Source organism: Pristis pectinata, chromosome 17 (assembly GCF_009764475.1).
Source record: "Pristis pectinata isolate sPriPec2 chromosome 17, sPriPec2.1.pri, whole genome shotgun sequence".
Taxonomy (NCBI): Eukaryota; Metazoa; Chordata; class Chondrichthyes; order Rhinopristiformes; family Pristidae; genus Pristis; species Pristis pectinata.
The window spans coordinates 20753543-20768675 of NC_067421.1; the positions used below are offsets into that span (position 1 = coordinate 20753543).

A 15133-nucleotide genomic window follows, 5' to 3' on the forward strand; every position below is an offset into this window, starting at 1 on the left:
TACTCAACTGTAGTACTGATATATCCGATTTTAGCTTCTCCCTCTTAAACTGCAGGGTGAATTCTATCATATTATGATCACTGCCTCCTGAGGGTTCCTTTACCTTAAGCTCCCTAATCAAATCTGATTCATTGCACAATACCAAATCTAGAATTGCCCCTTCCCTAGTGAGCTTGATCACAAGCTGTTCTAAAAAGCCATCGCATAGGCATTCTACAAATTCCTTCTCATGGGATCCAGTGCCAGCCTGATTTTCCCAATCTACCTGCATATTGAAATCCCCCATGATCACGTAACATTGCCCTTTTGACATGCCTTTTCTATCTCCTGTTGTAATTTGTACCCCACATCCTGGCTACTATTTGGAGGCCTGTTTCTAACCCCCATCAGGGTCTTTTTACCCTTGAAGTTTCTTAACTCTACCCACAAGGATTCTACATCTTCTGATCCTATGTCACTTCTTGCTAAGGATTTGATTTCACTTTTTACCAAGAGCCACCCCACCCCCTCTGCCCACCTGCCCGTCTTTTCGACAGGATGTGTATCCTTGGATGTTTAGCTCCCAGCTGTGATCTTCTTTCAACCACGACTCTGTGATGCCCACAACGTCGTACCTGCCAATTTCTAACTGCGCTATAAGCTCATCTACTGCGTGCATTCAACTATAACACCTTCGGTCCTGTATTCACCACCCTTCTCAAATTTGTCTCCATGTTTCCTGAAGTTAAATTCTTATCCCTTTCTAAATTTTCTGTCATATTCTTTATTCTGGAGACTTCAGTAACCTCTCCTGCACTCTTTCCCTTTTACTTTATCCATGTTTTTCCAATCTGTTGAACCCACCCCCTTACTATTTAGTTTGAATCCCTATCCACAGCCCGAGTTAAGCGATTTGCCAGGACCCTGGTCCCAGCATGGTTCAGGTGGAGCCCATCCCATCAGAACAGCTCCCTCCTTCCCCAAAACTGGTGCCAATGTTCCACAAATTCAAACCCACTTCTCCCACACTAATCTTTACCAGCAATACATGTGTAGTTGAAATAACTAAACTAGTACCTGCAAGCATCATTTCAAATGACTTGGTGAATTCTAGTTATAGTGGTTTAATGGCTGAGTTCTGTGCAGGTGGAGGTTTTTGGGGAATCTGAAAGGAAAATGGGACAAGAATATGATTATGGTTAGGGGATGGCCACTTCTAAGGAGCATACTTAAGCCATCTAACACTTCCAATCCAAAAGAGATTTCTGAAATATCTGGGGAAGTGGGATGTGAAGAGGAGAACTAGTATCAATCGTCTTTCACGATCTCTGTTCAGCTGTTGTTAATAATCTTTACAGAAGCCAAACCCATGAGATTCAGCATTCTCTCCTCGGTCTATGGGAATGTTGGAGTCTGTCACTGGTGTGCTGTTTTTATTTTTGCAAATGAGAAGAATGTTCGTGTGATGTGCTTGGTGTGAGTGATTATCTGCATGTGTGTATGAATACAGGGGAAGTGGTAAGGTTGTGCAAGTGTGGTTTATGGCAATTGGGTAGGAACTAGGTATTAGGTAGGAAATTGCTAGGTGCATGTTAGAGGTATGGTGCATACAACAGTGGGTAAAGTCATTGTGGAGATGCTTGTGAATGGGATTTCTTGATGAGTTCACTGACCTTGTCCAAATGTGTGGCCAGTGGACATCTTCCAGCACAGACCTGATCCTTTAGCCATAGCTCTGGCATTAACCTTCTGGCAACTTCTTTATAAAGTGACGTTTCTTTACTCAGAAACATCTGCTAAGGACTCCATGTGTGCTGGTTGTCTCTCCTGGTTTCCATCTCTTTGACTAATATGTCCAAAGTAGCAAATGACAATTGGTATGCCTGCTCCAATTTTCCAGTGAGCTCACCACCAAGCGCTGCAGTGATTTCCTACAGTATTTGTAGGCAGTGACTTCAGTCAGTGCCAGTTACAATCAGCTGGAGCTGGCTTTTAGAAAGTAATTCAGTTATTGTGCACTTTTGTGAAAATGAGTGCAATTGGTGCTGTTTAAATGCATTAATTGTTACATGAATCAGATGTACATTTTAGCTCCAGGGAAACTAATGCACATCCCTTGAGTAATGCTATCTTAATGCTGGTTTTCTAGGCATGTATAATTTAAATTATCAATCTCAGTGATATTGCAACTAATTGAAGTTATTTTTGTGTTGGTATTTTGTATCTTTAAACATCTTCACAATAATTTAATCTTGCAGGTTATAAATTTATATCAGATGACCCCTGAAATGTGGGAAGAGAGAATAACAGCTTGGTGTGCAGGGCACAGTGGCCGAACAAGGTACTGGATTGAGATTTTAAAATGGCTTGGTTAACCTGTTGATTATAATTAAGTAGTCACACAATACACCTGACCTCAAGCTATTATTCAAGAAATTATTAGCATTTGCATGTAAGACGAGCATCCTTGTACTAAAGTCCAATGCAGTTCATTGGACTGCTCTTTCTCTGAATACAAGGTGATAGATAAATGAATGCTGTGTCATCCTAAAACAATGGAAGCATTGTGTGCTATCAAATGCTACTTACCAAATCCCTGTTTACAGATACTCAGTTTGGATTCTGCCAGTACTGCTTGGCTCCATACTCAATAACGGCCTTGGTCCAAGCATGAACTAAAGAGCTGATTTCCAGAGGTGATATGAGAGTGAAAAATTGAGTATGGCAGGAAAACTGGAGAATGTTGTGCCTTGGGTTGGTAAGTGACCAGCAATATTTGAACTACACATGTACCAGGCAATGCCTGACTTTTTTTAAAAAAAAGATATGCTAACGTTGCTGGTAAGGGCACTGTTTAATGCACATCCGATTATTGCCCTTGAAAAGGTGATAGTGAGCCCACCTTCTTGAACTGCGACAGTCCTTCTGGTGAAAGTGCTTTAACAATGCTGTTGCATCTCCAAGTAAAAAAAAATCAGACTTTTTTCCCGATGATGTTCAATGGTATAGCCATCATCAAATCTCTCTTTATCCTTATCTTGGGGTTACTACTGACCAGGAACTTAACTGGATCCACCTCGTAAGTACAGTGGATAAAGAGCAGATGCAGAGCTAGACGTTCTGCAGAGATTGACTCCTAAATTGATTTGCAATTCCTCTATATCGCAAGATTAAAATCCTGGACTTTCCTGTTTAACAGTACTGAAGGAATACATTCACCACTTGGAATGCAGCAATTCAAAAAGTCAGGTCATCACCTTGAGCAGAATTAGAAATGGCCAGTGGACACTCCTGGTCTTGGCAGTCCACATCTGTGAATGAATTTTTAGAGAGAAAGTAATTTACTTCAAACAGCCTCCAAGTATGTTATTTAACTTACTTGTGTAGGAGCTAGCACTGAGCTGTCCTCTGCATAAGTTTTATTACGTACAAAAGAATTTGTATCTTTAGGGCACAGCATTACTATAATTTGTCTCAATGATGAGTTTCCAGTTCATTTTAAAAAAAAATGAAAGTGGCTGGAGAGTGAGTTGTCTTGATGCTGATGTAATCATTAACATGATTTTAATTGTGTACCTAATTATTGGATGATTATCTCATTATTAATTATATTGATCAAGCAGACTATGCTGTAATTACACACAGTTGAGATGTATGTAAATTTATTTTTATGAAATAAATCGGGCACACTACATCAGTTCTACCTAATGCAGAAACCAAAAGGGGTTCCACTCCCTTAGCAGTCAGACAGTGTATGATTATTGGCTGCAATTCATGCACATTGAGTGTCCGGTATCCTGGATGTAATTATGATGCCTTGATTCTTTGGCTGTCCACTTTACAGCTACACTGCACTAAAGCAATGGGAGAACTAGACAACAGCATCTATCTGTTGATGACATGGTGATAACTTCTGTGCATATTCCATGCACACACATGGGCAACATGTATAGAATGAAAGTTATGTTACCTTCCTGGTGCAGATGTTACGTGCTATGTCTAAAGATTGTCCAGATCTTGCTTCATTATCTGAAGAGTTGCCAGTACAATTGAACATTTTACATTCATCTGTGAACATACCTCTTCTGACATTATTGATGGCAGGTCATTGATTAAAAAGCTGAAGTTATCTGGGTCTGCGATACTGTCCTGAGGATCTCCTGAAAGGACATCTGGGATTTGAGGTATTCTGACAACCACAACCATATTCTTTAATTCTAGGTATGCCTTCAACTAATAGAAAGCTTTCTCCTTAATTCGCAGTAATAATTTTATTAGAATAATTTGATGGCACATTCAGCCAATTGCTTTCTTACAGCAAGGACAGTCACTCTTATCTCACCGTAGGAATTCAACTCCTTTATCAATCTTTAATCCAATTTTGTGATGAGATCTGGAGCTGAGTGAGTTTGGCAAAGCCCAAACTGGGTATCGTCAAGAAAGATGTTGGAGAATAACGCCAGCTTAGTATATGTAACTTTGCAAAAGATTGAGGAATAGTATGATGCCCTTCCTGATGAGCTTAATGCATTCTATGCACATTTTGAACAGAAGGGAAGTAGATTGTCACCACCCTGACCGCCTCCAATGCAACTGAACCCGTGGTCACTGTCGACGATGTAAGATCTCCCGGAGAGTGAACCCGAGGAAAGTATCTGGCCCGGGTGGTGTCCCTGGCCATGTGCTCAGATCTTGTGCTGATCAGCTGGCAGGGGTATTTGCAGACTTATTTAACCTCTCCATGCTTCAATCTCAGGTTCCCACCTGTTTAAGAAGACCACTATCATCCCAGTACCTAAGAAAAACAAGGTAACATGCCTCGATGACTACCGACCAGTGGCTCTGGCATCCACCATCATGAAGCGCTTCGGAAGCTGGTCATGGCACACATCAACTCCAGTCTCCCAGACAACCTCGACCTACTGAAATTCGCCTACCGCCAAAACAGGTCTACAGTGGATGCCATCTTCCTGGCCCTACAGTCATCTCTGGAGCATCTGGACAGTAAAGACACCTACATTAGGCTATTGTTTATTGACCACAGATCCGCCTTCAATACTATAATTCCAAGCAAACTCATCACCAAACTCCGAGACCTAGGACTCAACACCTCCCTCTGCAACTGGATCCTTGACTTTTTGGCCAACAGACTGTAATCAGTGAGGATAGGCAGCAACACCTCCAGCACGATTGTTCTCAACACTGGTGCCCCACAAGGCTGTGTCCTCAGCCCTCTACTCCCTATATACTCATGACTGCGTGGCCAGATTCTGCTCTAACTCCATCTACAAGTCTGCATATTATACCACTGTAGTAAGCTGTATCTCAAATAATGATTAGTTGGAGTACAGGAAGGAGGTAGAGAGCTTAGTGACATGGTGTCATGACAACAACCTTTCCTTCAATATCAGCAAAACAAAAGAGCTGATCATTGACTTCAGGAAAGGGAGCGGTGTACGTGCACCCGTCTACGTCAGTGGTGCTGAGGTCAAGAAGGTTGAGAGCTTCAAGTTTCTAGGAGCGAACATCACCAATAGCCTATCCTGGTCCAACCACATAGATGCCATGGCCAAGAAAGCTCACCAGTGCCTTTAATTCCTAAGGAGGCTAAAGAAATTTGGCATATCCCCTTTGACACTCACCAATTTTTATTGATGCACTATAGAAAGCATCCTATCTGGGTGCATCACTGCTTGGTATGGCAACTGCTCTGCCCAGGACCGCAAGAAACTGCAGAGAGTTGTGGACACAGCCCAGCACATTACGGAAACCGGCCTCCCCTCCATGGACTCTGCCTATACCTCTCGCTGCCTTGGTGAAGCAGCCAGCATAATCAAAGACCCCACCTACCCGGGTCATTCTCTCTTCTCTCCTCTCCCATCAGACAGAAGATGCAGGAGCCTGAGGCCACATATCACCAGGCTCAAGGACAGCTTCTATCCCACTGTGATAAGACTATTGAATGGTTCCCTTATACAACGAGATGAACTCTTGACCTCACAAACTACCTCGTTTGACCTTGCACCTTATTGTCTACCTGCAATGGACTTCCCTGTAGCTGTGACACTTTACACTGTGTTCTGTTATTGTTTTTACCCTGTACTACTTCAATGCACTCTGTATTACCTCAATGCACAGTGTAATGAATTAATGTGTGTGAACAGTATGCAAGACAAGTTTTTCACTGTGTCTCGGTACAAGTGACAAATAATAAACCAATACCAATACCCTTCATTTTCAAGTCACAATGCATCAGGAGAAATTTCTGTATTGGGTAGATGCCAGTGTTGTTACTGTACTGAAACAGCTTGGCTGCAGTCCAAGTGTTCAACATTGTAACTAGGCTCATAGTCTATGTTTTATCTGGTCCTCTCAGCTACCCCTTGATATATGGGGTGAGGACTGTGGGAGAAGTTCAAATGGAATGTCCAGTCAATACTGAAGATTGGAAGCATTTCAGCTCGGTCTTTGTCATTTATTTTATGTGACTTGTCACTCTTGAGCATGAAGGATGTTCCTGGGGCTTCTTCCTCCAGTTGGATGCTGCTTAATGTGCAGAGCTTTGATATGAACCTTGATTGATAGGCAGGTGTGTTTGGGGAATATGGTGAATCAAGTAATGCCTGAAGCTCGTAGTGTGATTAGTAAGATAAAGGATTCTTGCAGCACTATAAGCAGGTCCTTGGGTCCATGCTGCCCAATTGATCTCCAATGTTGTCTGATTTCATTGTTTCCTGAGCAGATGACAGGAGAGCCTCACAGTCGTCTGTTTTCCTCCACCTCCAGCAAATCCCAGAGCTCCTCTTCTGTGTTGCACTGTTCATTAATTCCCTTGCTAGACTCAAATGAAATATCTGCCAATGCTTGCTACTTTTATAATGTGCGCCTCTTTTAAGAAGTGGCTGCCTTAGGGCTAGCTTTAACTGTTGGAAATCATTCACAGTGTCCCCTCCCCAACTCCCACTGCTGGACCATTACATGAATGACCAGTGTGGTTAGTGCTGGAATCATTATAACTAGTAGGCAGGACAAAATTGACATGCAGCCTGCATTACATTGTTTGGACCTGCATATATTGCTCTTTACAATCCACTTTGCAAGGACTATTGACTTCAGCTCCAAATAATTAATCTTAACTTGCTTGAGAAATTTTGAAGTTTCCTTCAAATTGTTAGCAATTAAGAGAGAAAATTGTTTGGTTTACAGATATTTAGTTTACTTGTATGTTTACCTCAGATTTGTAATGTAAACAAATGATGCATTTTGTCTAGGGATGAAGCCAAAATGGAATATCTAAAGATAGCACAAGATCTTGAAGTGTATGACATAAGCTATTTTTTAATCAAACTAAGTGTTTTACAATGTTTTCTTTCTTGGTTGTTGTTTCAGAACTTATGCTGTCATCTCTGTAGCAAGTCAGATATTTTCAAAGTGAAAGAACTTTTGTGTAAATCTGTAATGTAATTTCCTGTTATCTCTTCATCCCCTTCAGTCTTCTCATTCCTCACCAACCCACCTACCTCCAGAAATATTCTGCATGCTTTGATGGACATCCTCCAGAAGGATCATGCCTCCATCATGATTGTAGCATTGCTGCTTATTCAAGTGACAGGAGGTAAAAATCCTGTCGTTTGGTAGTCAATATATCAATTGTTTTGCTTTGCCAAACACTTGAATCCCTTTTTCAATGTCATGAGGCCTTTTAAATGTCATTGTTCACTCTTGATTTTAAAACCACATCAGAATGACACTCTCCTAATTTTAGTTCAGTTTGGAGAAATTGCTTAAGCTTCACTTCTATTCAGTTTCTTGCTGTAGTATGGAAATTTTGTTATGCAGTTTTCTCTGAAAATCTTCTATTGTGGCATTAATCCCTAACAACTCAAAGATATTATTAAGTTTTTCTTTTCAAATGATGAATATTGCAGAGTGAATTCGGCTCATCCACATACCACTTTGACTTCTGGAGAACTGTACTGATTTAACATTGACATTGCAATATAAGAAATTAAGAATATGTCATACAATTTTATTCATAGAGGGTATACACTGTCTAAATAGTTTACTTTCAAGCTTGAAGTGTCGATTCCTTTCTATTATTGTTTCATAAATGCTTGATATTACTAGATAGTTATGCAATTAAGTAGGCTCCTTGTATTGAATAATGTGTGCTGGGACTAATTTGATCTCAATGATCTGTCTCAATTTTGGTTAATAAAAATTGAAGCATTCCTAAACTGTAGTAAAGTGTGGTCCTTGAAACTAAATAATAGTCAAAATTACTCATTATGTGAGACTAACTCTGGTCAAATTTTCCATTAACATTTGAAATTAATACAGATTTAAATACAAAATGAGCATTCTGCATAAAACACGCATGGTTATAATACAGTAACAAAGGATTGTTGACCATTATATTTAAGTTACTATTTAATTTTGAAATTAATAATTACAGTTCTTATGAAAATTTTGTTTTTAAAATTTGGCTAAAGTTTTCTATGCTTTTTGAATATAGAACATTTTCTAGAAATCATTTAGAATAAAGGCTACTGTTGGGGAAAAATATGGGTGGAATCTGCATTAGAAATGTAGTGAAAACTAGCTTGGTAATGATACTTGTCCTTAAATCTCAAAATTTGATATGGCGTAGCCATAACCAGAGGTTGATATTTTAGTGTGACATGTTGGCCTTCAAAACCAGAAGAGTGCTCTGTGCCCCAGCCACAAAAACAATCACCATGATTGTCCTTCTCTAAAGTCCCCTTATATCAGCATGATAATAACTTGATGCCTGTTTGAGACCCCCTTCTGCAAGGATAGTTTTCCCTGGGCATCCTCCTGTGCTTGGGACAATCAGGTTAAGGTTTGGTTATATAGATGGTTGAGAGAGGCTCCCTTAGTAGGCCACAACAAACAAAATGCAGCAAATAAAAAAGCTCATGATGGAAATCCAAAGTAAAAACAGAAAATGCACGAAACTCTCCCCAAATTGGGTGGCAACTGTGGGGAGGGAAGTAGAGTTAATGTTTTGGGTATTCGAAGGATACAGACATAATGGGATTAGTTGGATAGGTACAATGGGCAGTATGGACATGATGGTGCAAACTATCTATTTTTTGTGCTATATAACTCCCATGACTATATGACAACTGGAAAAGTGAGAAAACAAGTCTGGTTTAAGCTGCATAGAGGGTGAGGGGCCGAAATGTCTGTAATGGGGTGCAGACTCAAGTTGTCAAGGTAATGATCACTTTAAAAACTGATGGAGACAGAAAATAAATAAATTGAAATGAAGGTGTGTCCATATCTATGGAGAGAAGCGAAAAGGATTGTTACCCATATTGTTAAATCCAATATTGTCATGACACCTGCCCAGACAGATGAGGTGCTGTTCCCTGAGCTCGCGTTGAGGGCCATTGTTGCAATGTAGGAGTCCAGGTCAGAGTGGGCTTGGGATGGAGAATTAAAGTGACAGGTGACTGGAAGCTCAGGGTTACCTTTATGGACTGGTTTTGGACGAGGTATTCTGCAAAGCCGTCACCAAATCTAGATTCAGTTTCTCCACTGTAGAAACCATATCATGAGCACAAAATACAACATTAAATTGGGGAAAAAAGTGAAACTGAATTGTTGCTTCACATTGAAGGTTTGTTTGGCCTTGGATTGGGGAACAGGAAGAGGTGAGGGTAGTTGTTGCATATCCCCTCGTTGCAAGTGAAAGTGCTATGGGGAATGCTTGATAGAAATGAAAAGGCGAACCAGGTTGTTGCAGTACCTTGGGAATGCTGAAATGGGAGGAGAGGGTTGATGTGTCTGGTGGTGGTACCACATTAATGGTGACAGAAATTATAAAGAGTGAATGTGGAGGCTGGTGAGGTGCAAAGTAATGACCAGGGGAGTCCTATCCTATCCTTGTTCTGGTAGGTAGAGAAACATCTGAAAGCAGAAGTGTGGAAAATAGAGGAGACACGATTGAGAGCCCTGTCAACTATGGTGGAGAGGAAACTAGTGTAAGAAAAAAAATGAAGCTATCTTAAAGGCATTTGTGTGGAAAGTCTCATCAATAGAGCACATATGACAGAGACAGAGAAACTGAGAAAATGTTACAAACTACTCAGTACTCAAGTAATATTGGACACTCGTGACTACTTTTCTCTTAGACATTGCCACTGCCTCATCACCAATTCCCCTTTTTACCAGGGCAGACCACCAACCTCATCACTGAAGTTGATTTCCTAGTCCACAAAGGCACCTCCCATAATCTTCCCACCAAGTTGTTACCACCAAGTATTCCAATTTTAATATGTTAAACTGTCATTTGCTCTCCTTGCCGTTGCAGTTTGGTATTGGACAGAAGAAATCTGTAGAAATCAAAGTGAATGTAACATTTATTTCTTGTCAAATTACGGATTAAGATTGCAGAGTGTTTTTAAATATCAACAATTTTCTTTTATATTTATGCTACACAACTTTGACGATATCATAAATGATGGTCGACAGATAGATTCAAAAAAGCAAGAAAAGGTTATACAACCTTATAGTAGACTTCATGGTGTTCTTTGAGGAACTTTGACCCAGATTTCAGTGTCATTGACAAGTCCATGATGTTCATTGCTAACTGCAATAAAAGAATACCTATTAATAATATTCCCAGTTTGAACTTTGACCAAATACTGGGTAATTTTTCCATGGCAAACTTCCTTCATTGCATTGTATAGGTGTAACAATGGTGCTAAGTTGAGTGGTAGAACGTAGCCCCACTCAGGAAATAGGTAAAGTTTTGTTTGAAACAAATGCCACCCCTTGATGTCCTGAATTTGGTATTTAAACTTGCAAAAACATTAGAAGTATTCTGAAGCATAAACTTAAAACTCTTAAATGTGCTTAAAAAAGTTAACTAACAAACCATTAGAGATCTTTTTCAATTTTAAAGAAAAGTATGAAAGATTTTAAAAAGACTTGACAAGCTGCTTTAAATTTGCTACCTGGGTGGCTCACAGCTGTTCACTTCTATTAAAATCTGTTATGGAAAAACACTCCGCACAGTGCCTCGTATCTGATGGAGAATCATCGGGTGACTTAACTTTTAAGTACTGGATAATTAGCCCAAGTTCTCAGTCCCTTCTGGAATTCCATGTTAATTTCAGTATGGAATTGAGTCAGATAGCTAGTGGCCATTGTTGGCTTTCTGCCTTTGAATGTACATGTATGGTAATTCCAAAATTGTCATTGTTTTCAAAGAGTAAAACTGGTGAACAACTAGTTGTTTTGCTGTTACTGCAAAACCCAGACTATCAATTTTCTTCCTTTTATCTTGCACGGAGAATTAAATTCTTTCATTGGTTGTTATAAGTGCGGTTTTGCACCAAATGTAAGTGTGACAGCAATCTGTCTTCTTCCTTGAACAATCAATCTGATTTCAGCAAAATTATGTTGGCTTAAATCAAATATGTTCATAATGTGAATCATTTTTATGCAGCGTGGCAAATAAGTTGTTGCATCTTTAACAGACACATTAAATGGTTTTGGAAGGGAGATTAGAGAAAAGTAACCAACTAATGAAATTTTATTAAATATTGATTATTTTGTGCTGAATATATACACAAGACTAATGCAGTAGCATATTTGTAGAACAAGATGCAATTCTTCATGTGTAATTTCTGCAGTGGGGCAAAGTACAAAATTGAAATGCTTGATAAAATTGAAACTAAATAATTCAGTGGGATCTAAACTAAGGAATGAAACAGGAATTTTGCAGCCATGGAGGATCTGACATTTGTCAGAAGACAAAAATGAATTCTCAGAGTCAGTAAACTGCAAAATAATGAGAGATCCACAAGACCTGAATTCCTCGCATTCAGAGGCCTTAAAGTAGCCCCAACACTTCATGTAGGCAGAATAAGGTCTCCTGACACTGCAGGTGATTGTAGAAGCACTTTGTTTTTTGCAGTTTAGGACTCACTGCATGTTTACACGTGTGAGTGGGGATCCCCAATTTTATCATGTTTTGCACATTCATGCCATGCTTGTTTGAATATTGCTACTCCATAGTCTTGAATAAAACTGGCAATAGTTCCCCACTCAATGCAGATTCAAGAACTTTATTTTGTAAATATAAATTGACTGAGATTAAGAAGTTTACTAAATTACTATTTTCATTTTAAATTTTGAAATTAAATAGGATTTTAAATTTAATAAAATCCCTGCTCAGGAATGAAGGGGGAAACATGCCTGGAGGTAGAGGACGTCCTTAATACTTTGCTTCAGTGTTCACCAGGGAGGGGGACTTTGATGAATGTGAGGTAAGCGTAGAACAGGCTAATGTGCTGGAGCATGTCAAGGTTAAGAAAAAGGTAGAGAAACAAAGGACTGCAGATGCTGGAATCTAGATGAAAAACATGCTGGAGGAACTCTGCAGGCCAGGCAGCATCCGTGGAGAAAAGCAGGCAGTCAACATTTTGGGTCAGGACCCTTCAGGACTGGTAAGAAAGAGGTAATGTTGGGGCTTCTGAAAAATATTACGATAGATAAGTCCTCGGGGCCGGATGGGATATATCCCAGGTTACTATGGGAAGCGAGGGAAGAGACTGCTGGGGTGTTGACTATGATCTTTGCATCCTCCCTGGTCACAGGAGTGGTATCAGAGGATTGGAGGATGGCAAATGTTGTTCCATTATTCAAGAAAGGTAATAGGGTTAATCCTGGGAATTATAGACCAGTGAGTCTTATGTCAGTGGTGGGCAAAATATTGGAGAGGATTCTTAGGGACAGGATTTAAGAGCATTTGGGGAAGCATAGTCTTATTAAAGATGGTCAATGTGGTTTTGTGAAAGGCAGGTCAGGCCTCACGAGCCTGATTTGAGTTTTCCGAGAAGGTGACAAAACATATTGATGAAGCTAGAGCAGTGGATGTGGTGTTATATGGATTTTAGAAAAGGCTTTTGACTAGGTTCCACATGGTAGGCTCATCCAGAAAGTCATGAAGCATGGGATCCATGGAGGCTTTGCTGCATGGCTTCGGAATTGGCTTGCCCACAGAAGGCAGAGGGTGGTAGTAGATGGAGAGTATTTTGTCTGGCAGTAGGTAACTAGTGGTGTTCCACAGGGCTCTGTTCTGGGACCCCTGCTCTTTGTGATTTTTTTTTACAAATGACTTGGATGAGGAAGTGGATGGGTGCGTTAGTAAGTTTGCAAATGGCACAAAGGTTGGAGGTGTTCTGGATAGTTGTTTGTAGAAATGTAGAAGGTTGCCATAGATTACAATGGGATATACTGTAGGTGGGATGCAGAGTTGGGCGGAGAATGGCAGATAGAGTTCAATCCGGACAAGTGTGAAGTGATACACTTTGGAAGATTGAAGGCAGAGTACAAGGTTAATGGCAGAATTCTTAGCCGTGTGGAGGCACAGAGGGATCTTGGGGTCCAAGTCCGTAGATCCCTCAAAGTTGCCACGCAAGTTGATAGGGTGGTTAAGAAGGTGTATGGTGTACTGGCCTTCATTAGCTAGGGGATTGAGTTCAAGAGCTGCGAGGTAATGCCGCAGCCCTATAAGACTCTGGTCAGACCACACTTGGAGTATTGTTATCAGTTCTGGTCATCTCTACAGGAAGAATGTGGAGCTTTAGAGAGGGTGCAGAGGAGATTTATCATGATGCTGCCTGGATTAGAGAACATGTTTTATGAGGAAAGGTTAAGCGAGCTAGGGCTTTTCTCTTTGGAGAGACAGAATGAGAGGTGATGATAGAGGTGTATAAGATTAAGAGGCTTAGATAGAGTGATCAGCCAGTACCTTTTTCCCAGGGTGGCAATGGCCAATACCAGAGAATGTCCGTTTAAGATGAGTGAAAGAAGTTTAGAGGAGATGTCAGAGGTAGGTTTTTTTTTACACAGTGCTGGGTGCCTGGAACGCACTGTCATGGGTGGTGATAGCGGCTAATACAATAGGAACATTTAGAAGACTCTTAGGCACATGCATGTAAGAAAAGTGGAGGGTTATGGGCTGTATAGGAGGGAAGGGTTAGATTGATTGTGGAGTAGGTTTATATAGGTCAGCACAACATTGTGGGCCGAAGGGCCCGTACTGTGCTGTACTGTTCTATGTACTGTGATTTCTTTATATACGCATAATTGCAGTTAGTTTTAGTAAATCTTTTCCATCACGTACATGCATAAATTGTATTCTTTTTGGTTTATTTTAGAATAAGAAGGGAACAGATTTGCTGCTTGGAGTTGATGCCTTTGGTCTCCATATTTATGATCCTGAGAATAAACTGACGCCTAAAATATCCTTTCCATGGAATGAAATTCATAACATTTCTTATAGCAATAAAGAGGCAATTTAATGCTTTGTTGTGAAATTTTTAACATAGGCTCTGGTCTTGAATGTTATTTCTAAATTTTAAATGGACCACTTTAAGGTTCCAGAATTGATGTTCTTGTTTTGAGGCAGCACTTTGGCTCTGACTTGGATGCTGTGAAATTGGTTCCTGGAGTCTTAAGTGGGGGAAGGAACGCAAAGAATGAGGAAAAAAATTGAGTGACTTACAAAAATGAAAATTTATGGACACACCATGTTATTTAATGCCAAGCCTAGGTATTGTGTAATGAGAGCCTGCAAAGGGATTTGTTTGCTTTAATGCATTGCAAAAGTAGATCGGGCTTTGGCAAATAGCTTTACATATCCATTTTTGTTCCATGTGAACCAAAAAATACTTTAAATTGAGACAAGTATTGGTGTAAGTGTGTTGCTATATTCCCAATCTATTACATGGTAAGTTTAATAAAATATCTCAAGGCAATGCTTGCACTCTAAAGCTGAATGCCACAATTGGTTCTCTAATTTCCCTTCCCATTTGAGTGATGCGTCATATGGAGGAACATGGCTTCTCTAAATTTACACATTCATACAAACATACAAAGGATTTAAAATATACCACCTCATCCAACAAGTTGAAAATAGCTCAAGCTGGCAAGTAGTCATTAATCATAAAAAGGCAAAAGAAGTGTTTCTTAAAGCGTTTGTGTTCAGTTTTGTTTTTGTTTAGAAATATATTCCTAACTTTCATTTGTCCTTACCATTCCGATTCTTTGAATACATTATAAATCTTTCATTTTTGCAACTTTTTCCTTGATTAACCCTTCCTTGTGGCTGGGT

General features: G+C 39.9%; 1 pseudogene; it reads left to right on the plus strand.

Annotated features, from left to right (window-relative positions):
* LOC127579617 (merlin-like) overlaps positions 1–15133 on the plus strand; it is a 97523-nt pseudogene that overhangs the window by 48550 nt on the left and 33840 nt on the right.